The 5,981-nt window shown below is 41.8% G+C and overlaps 1 protein-coding gene across 1 annotated transcript in view; it reads left to right on the top strand.

Annotated features, from left to right (window-relative positions):
- Nucleotides 1-2,453: 2,453 nt before the first annotated feature.
- The window catches only part of THRB (thyroid hormone receptor beta), a 288,958-nt gene continuing 285,430 nt past the window's right edge, over nt 2,454-5,981 (top strand). Inside the window, exon 1 of the mRNA XM_019508763.1 lies at nt 2,454-2,486. The gene's annotated coding sequence lies outside the window, so the exon portion shown is untranslated. The remainder of the gene's footprint in view (nt 2,487-5,981) is intronic.

The following is a 5,981-nucleotide window of genomic DNA, read 5'->3' as shown; positions in this document are numbered from 1 at the left end:
GTTAACCAGGTTATAAGCTTTGGAAGAAAGTGTTTTTGATATTCACTGGTTGGTTTTTTTTTTGCCTTAGTTTAATGCATTCAGTGCAGCTATTCTTAGAGGATCATATGGTTTTAAAAACAAAAAAAAGAAGAAGATGAAGCCTACTTTCTTAATGAGGAGTACATTTCTCAACCCATTATATTGAAGCTTTAAATTCAGCCCTGAGGAAAGGGATGGAAAAAAATCTTTGCCTTATGTTTTCTTTCTATGTTAAATTATGAACACACCGATTGATGGTTAATGAGCTGCACTGGTAAGCGCTAGAGGCTGAAACACTTTGTATACTACTCAGTGCTGTTCTCACCTTTCACCAGACACTGATAAACACTGCCAGATTTTATCAGATCTGGCTTTTCTGTTTTGCAATATATATTATGCTAACGTAGGAAATAAGATAAAAGCCTGATCTTGTTCTCACATCTGGTGACTAAAGTTCCCACTTCAGAAAGATCAGATTTGGGCCCAGAAACTTCACGTTGATATCTATGCACTGTTCTTAGTTGAAACGGACTGAGCCGAGGCCAATGTTTACAGAAAATGGAAAGGTCAGTTTTACAACCACTCACATTCATACATTCAGTGTGTTCTGATTTCATGTTGGTTTTTTTCAGCACAGCATCCATTTTTTGCTTATATACTAATTGTGACAAACAAAATAAGTTATCATCTATTCTGCATTAGGTTGATTTTTAGCATGCCTTTGCTATTGTGAGCCATTGACCTTAATGTTCTTTGGGATGGAAGCTGATGCTGGCAGCAATATATTGTTTGTAGATTTTCGTATAGGTTTCTATTTAAAAAGTGTGAACCATTTTTAGCTTGGTAGTTCCTTGAGGGTTATTCACTCGCAGCCCATGAAGGACTGATGTGTATCCCCATGGCTGTTGCTCATGCAGCCACTGCTGCCTCTCCCAGTCCAACTGTAGCATCAGTGGGTGGTTTGGGGCTCCTCCCTAGCTTTGCTGCATGGCCATGCTCCAGGGGGCAGGGCAGTATAGTGTGGCGTAGCCTGTGTTGCAGGGGGAGTTGACAGTGTGAAGCATGCATGTTGCAGGGTGCCACAGGGGAGCCTGCAGGCAGCTGAAGGTAAGGTGGGGTGCTATGTTGAGGGAGTGTGTGAGTGCAGTGCAGTGGGACAGGGGAGTGTCCATGACCTCTAATAGTGCTGCCCCCACAGTGCAGCCCCTGGTGCATGTGGCCCCTGGCTGCTTTGAAGCAGAACCAGTAGCCCTGTGCGAAGCGGCTAGTATTTGCTTTGGATTCAGCTGATTTGGGGACAGTGATTCAATTCGGTGATTCGAATCCGTGTCCCAAATTGATTCAGCTGAATCTGATTTGGAAATTCAGCCGTGGCCGAATCTCTAAATTGGCCTCGTCCCCCAACTACTGTCAATGGCCACCCACTCTCCCGGCTCCTGGCTCTCCAAAAAAAAAAAAAAAAAAGCTCTGCCACAAGCCCCCTGACCCCTGCCTGCTCTCCCAGCTCCCCCATGGCTGCCCTGCCCACCCTAGCTCCTGTCCCTTAAATAAATAAATAAATAAATACATTTAAAAAAAGGCCAGACTCACCAGGTCCTGCCAGGCAGGGGGTGATTCCTGCTACCCCATGCTGCATGGGGGGCTCTGCCATGAGCCCTGAGAAGCGCTGAGGCTGCTGCAGCAACTGGTGAGTTAGGGCTTTTTTTTTTTTAAGGTCTGGGAGCTGGGGCGGGCAGGCAGGCAGCCAGGGGGGGAGGGGGGCGGCACAGTGCTCAGGGATGCTGTGGGAGCAGGCAGGGGATGGGACTTGGCAGGGTCCCCCCGTGGTCCCCTCCCCTCTGCTCCAGCCCCCCTCCCTTGCCCCCTACTTACCAGCATGGAGTCCGGGGGCAGGGACTGCCTGAATCATTGAAGCTCTCTCAATCTTTTCCAAATCAATTCAGATAGCTTTGAATCAATTCGGACCTTTTATTTGGTCTCCTGATTCGATTTGGATTCAGAGATTCAGCCACCGAATCAGGCTAAATCTCCTCCGAATTGAATCAGCACCCAAAGTTTCGCACAGCCCTACTGAACAGTCCTGGCCCACTGCAATGGAAAGCTACTGAAATAAAACCATTATAAGTATCACTTCATCACAGAGGTGCATATGAACAACCTCCAGTTCAAAATACAAATTTGTTAGATCAATGATAACTTTTCTGTTAATATTCCTACAGTTTTTCAAATATTGGTGCCAAGACTGTGATCAGATTTTGTTAAGATTTATAAAACATTCCCATCTAAGTTTGATGAGAATAATTCACTATGAAATCTACTTGTGTACAGGAAAAAATACAGGCTTTTGTGCAAACTGAAGTTGAGACAAAAGATTAGCTTCAAAAAGAATTTTTAAAACACTGATCTTTAATACAACTTTTTTCTATTATTTTCAGCAAAAGAATTGAAGATGAAGATCTACTGAGGTAATATTTTTATCTTATTTCCAGTTAAATGTTCATATTACTCTTTTGTTGATTTGGGGTTTTTTGAGTTTGTTTGTTGTTTGTTTACAAAAACTGTACAACATTTCAGGGATGATGTCAGATAGTTTGGGTCAATATGTTAATGTGTAAATTGGAAAGAAATTCTTGTATTTACTACCATATTCATTTTTTTCAGACTTTTTTGCTGCTGTTGCTGAATGATTATTTTCTAGTGCAGTCTCTAAATCCCTGCAGGCTGCCTGCCCACATTTGGAAACTTCTATTTGTTCTTAAGCCATTAAGGGAGATTTATTTCTTTAAGTGTATGGTGCAATTTTTGCTGTTTTGGTAGCTAACTTGTTTGCCTGAAAGGAGAGCTTTTTGCAGCTTGAAAAAAGAAGAACTAATAGTGTTGCTGCTAACAAAAATAACTGCACCCAGAAAGTCTTTATATTTTGAGATGTTTATAAGTGCTTGCCTTGTTGCATGGTTACTGTGTTTGTAACACCACTAATGTTGGGTGATGGGAGTTATATGAGTAAATAAATACCTGTGCATCCACGCAAAGATACTGTCCTTGAAGTGGACTCTCTTGGTCTTTCTATATAATATTTTGGAAACTGTTTCTGTATATGTCTTGTAGGTAAATGGGAAGAGACAAAAAGGCCTTCCCAGACATTATCAACTGGAAGAGAGATGCTGCAGGTTTTTATCGTTTTATTTGTTCACTTACAGATGAGGATACTGTGATGTCTGTGCTATGTTATGCAATCTGTATACAAAAAATAGAACAAATATAAGTAGCCGCAAAGTCAATTCGCATACTATCAGATTTTTGGTGGACAACTGGTCTGAGAGGCAGCAGCACTGTGATCCTGTTTATGATGCTATTTAAATGTCTGAGCACTTTTAGTTGGTAGTTGAAAAATGGCATTTTGTTTCCCACTCTTTCCTGATAGTTAGCCATTATAAACTGATAAGTGTTTTAGCAATTATCAACTGATAACATTTCAGAAGCTTAACTAGATACATTGTACTGATTTGAAATCAAGCCCTCCCAGTAGCAGTGTTAGCAGTGTAATCTCGGTGAGGTTTGTCAAACTTGCTGACTCCTAAAACCAAAAAAGCTACTGTATTTACAAAAAATGTGTTTCTGGCTTGGAAGCTATATCCATAAATGGAGGAGGAGGAGGAGGAGGAGGGCAGGTCAAAGAGAAATTACAAATGCTGTGTTAAATGTAAACTATTTGAAATCACAAGCGAATAGAAGTGTGAAGCATTAATGAAAAAAGCATGAAAAGAAACATTGAAAAATAGTAATGAGGCATCATAACATACTTTTTGCTGTAGCAGATATAAAAGTGTAACAAAATAAGTGTAAACTGCAGACACCTCAGTGCTGTATCTTTGGACTTCATTAGCAGCTGATATTTCTCGTAGTGATGAGAGCAGTATTGTGCCTTTCAGTGGCAGTGTGATGTTGGGAGTAGTATGTAGCAGCTCTGGCCCATGGAAGCTGAGAGGGCTGTGAATTCATATGTTGTATGATGCTGCTTTTAAGGACCTTTTTTGAAAATGACTTTAATTCAAGGCCTTGGAGCATATAGGGCAACATGAATTTTGATGCAGCATGTTGACTGGTATGGAGGGAAATGACTTGCTCATTCTTGCCACTTGAAGCAGCTAGTCCCAGCTAGGCCTTTGGTCTTGAGCAGACTTTCTTGATTTTAAGCAGAGCAGCTTTTAGGGTGCCTGACTTATAAATAAGGTCACAAGACAGAAGGTCTCTCTCACTCCTCCCACCTTTTTCACCTGTACAAAGAAGTATGTACATTTGTGCTTATGGTACTGTACCTAGGAGAAAAAGAACTTTGACTGGAGGCTCTGAATGCTACTATAGTATAAGTATATAAACATCTATGGCAATAATAAGGTATGACAGGAACTGGAAATTTCTGAGTTTTCCCATTAAATGCTTTTAAAATGTGGCAGAACCTTGAATTGGCATACTCCCATCTTCTTTGAAATTCTGTCCTAGACCTGCCAAGAAGGGTGTTACTTAGTACTGTTCAGTTGTATTGTGATATTGCTGACAGGTAGGAAAGTTCCAGTGGATTTAACGTGGGCTACCAAGCAGCCTTTAGATGTCAGAATCAATTTTTGGTATCTAGTGCCTAGGCTGATTTTGAACTTAACTGTTTGACTGGAGATGAAAAGCTGTCCTACTCATTGTAGTTCTCTCAAAACATCTCAGGGCTTCAGAGGGGGGATGCTATTATTCATGGTAATTTGATAAACCTAGGGCATCAGAGAGAGAAAAAATAGCACATTCTAAATGTATATCAATTAACTTGATAAAAACTTTATTAAATACCGTTTCTCTGGCATTAGACAACTGGAATTAAGGGTTCTTCTGGACACTCAAAATCCTTGTGCAGATGCCCAAACACAGCATTGTCCCAATAGCAATACCCCACAATGCCGTATTCTTAATTGCTAAACAAGTTGGACACTCCAAGCTTAAGGAGCTCAACCTTACTGAAAATAATTTTTAAGAGGCAATTAAATTGTCATCTATAAATTTTTACTTAGTAAGACAGTGGAAGGCTTTCTAAATCTACCAGACAAAATCAGAGTATAATCCAGCGGCCAAAAATGGAAGCTGGGCAAATTCATATTGGAAGTGTTTAATACTGAGTGTAGTTAAGAATTGTTAATAAATATCAAGGACTGCTATGGATCATCCATCATTTTAAATTATTAAAGATTGGCTGCTTTTCTAAGGTTCCTTCAACATGGCAGGTAAAGGCATGATTGTATCTAATGTTCAATCCACACAATCATGATTGTGGGTGTGATTGTGGGATTGCACATCAGATCCAATCATGCTTTGTCAGAATAGGGGGAGCCCAATCCTGGGTTCCTCTGCATTGGCAAGAAGTAGGCTTCCATGGCTGGGAGCCGTCTTCTTCACTGAGCTACACATGCCTGGGACCAAGAGTTTCATATGCAGCCAGGACTTAAAGTCCCTGCACCTGACAGTATGGTGCAGACATAACAGAGTCCTGTCAGGTGTGGGACTCTTGGTCCTGGCTGTGCATGTGGGCCTGGGGGTTTCATTAGGGTGTGAAGCTTTGGGTGCTGATTCGATTCAGAGGAGACTCGGCCCAATTCGGAGGCCGATTCTCCCAAATCTGCATTAAATCAGGAGACCAATAAAAACATCCGAATCAATTCAGAAAGATTCGGAGGGCTTTGGGGAGATTCGGGCAGTCCCACTAGCTGCTCCAGGGAGCTGGACCCAGACTCCATGCTGGTGAGAAGGGGGTGGTGGTGGATGGAGGAGGGGACCATGGGGGGGACCTCCACCAGGCCTCATCCTCTGTCTGCTCTCCCAACCCCCTTAAGTGATCCCTGACCCCCGCCCGCTCTCCCAGCCCTGTCAATGGCTCCCCTGCATCCTGGCTCTTTAAAAAAAAAAAAAAAAAAAAAAAA

This window comes from Gavialis gangeticus, unplaced genomic scaffold, assembly GCF_001723915.1.
Source record: "Gavialis gangeticus isolate Ggan-Ray unplaced genomic scaffold, GavGan_comp1, whole genome shotgun sequence".
Taxonomy (NCBI): domain Eukaryota; kingdom Metazoa; phylum Chordata; order Crocodylia; family Gavialidae; genus Gavialis; species Gavialis gangeticus.
Note: the sequence above shows the minus strand (reverse complement) of the source record. Positions and strands in the feature narration are given on the sequence as shown.